Source organism: Octopus bimaculoides, chromosome 23 (genome assembly GCF_001194135.2).
Source record: "Octopus bimaculoides isolate UCB-OBI-ISO-001 chromosome 23, ASM119413v2, whole genome shotgun sequence".
Lineage (NCBI taxonomy): Eukaryota > Metazoa > Mollusca > Cephalopoda > Octopoda > Octopodidae > Octopus > Octopus bimaculoides.
The window spans coordinates 8509673-8511159 of record NC_069003.1 but is presented as its reverse complement, the minus strand read 5'-3'; positions in this window follow the sequence as shown (position 1 = coordinate 8511159).

The window sequence follows — 1487 nt, the reverse complement described above, 5'->3', positions numbered from 1 at the left end:
CAGAATTTGTGCTTATAATATAAAGGATCACTATTATTATGAAAGCATGCGAGTTGGCAGAATTGTTAGCACGCCGGACAAAGTGCCCAGCGGCATTTCATCCGTCTTTACTTTCTGAGTTGAAATACCGCCGGGTCCGACTTTGAATTTAATCCCTCCTAGGTCGACAAAATAAATACCAGCTGGATATTGGTGATGATGAAACTGACCTAACCACACCGCCGGAATTTGAAACCATTATTATTATTATTATTATTATTAAGGCGGCGAGTTGGCAGAATCGTTCCTCGGTGGAATTTGAACGCAGGACGTAATGACGTAAAGACGGAGGATATGCATTTTGCCCAGCATGCTAACGATTCTGCCAGCTATGTTAAATTTATTAGCACATATTTTACTATATAAAACATAAGGTGGCCGGCTGAGGGCATCGTTAAAGCGTCAGGCAAAGTGCTTAGCAGCATCTCATCCTGTGTTACGTTCTGAGTTCAAATGACACCGAGGTTGACTGTCTTTCACTATGGGGTGATCAGATAATTCCCAGTTGAGCTGATGTAATCGACTACACCCTCCCTTCAAAATTTCAGACTTTGTACCGATAGCTGAGATAAATAATGATGATGATGATAATAATAATAATAATAATAATAATCATTGGCACCATATCTGTCATCATTGTCATCGTCCATGCTAAGTATTTAAGGTATCTTATTTCATCATATTATAGTTTATTTTGTTTCCTAAACGACAATATCACATGAATATTGTATTGTTCTTCTCGTATCTCGAATCAGAAACGGAAAAAATAGAATAAAATAAAATAGAAAAGAAAAAAATACGAAAGACACGACACCGCTACCTTTCCCATAACAATACATTATAACATACAAAGTCTTCGACATAATACAACGATATAAGATATTCCATGTATAATGCATGTAGCTATGAATAAATAGCTGCTTACACAAGGGACATATGTACACATACCTACAAGTACATACATACATACGTATATGAATTTATATACATATATATGCGTATATATACATATATATATACAGACATACGCGCATACATACAAGTATGATAAATATGTATGCGTGTATATATATATATATGTGTGTGTGTGGGTGTGTGTGTGCGTGCGTATGTATGTATTCATATATATATATGTGTGTATATATATCTATATATATATATATATATATAGAGCGATAAAACAAGAAACTCTTAGTATCACTTCGGAGTAGTTGGCTGAGAATGAAGAAAAGAAAACAAAAATACGAAGCAAAACTTTATCTGCCTTTCTTAGTTTGCTCAGTTAGACATGATCTTCTCTCTCCTTTGTAGTCAAGTTTTGATATTGAAATTTGGCCTGTCCAATAATTTTTTTTAGCTTCTATTTTTTTTTCCACATTTTTTTTGAATCATTGCAGATTTACAGAATCTATCTTCCCAAAAGAATTTCACAAAATGTAATTTCGTAT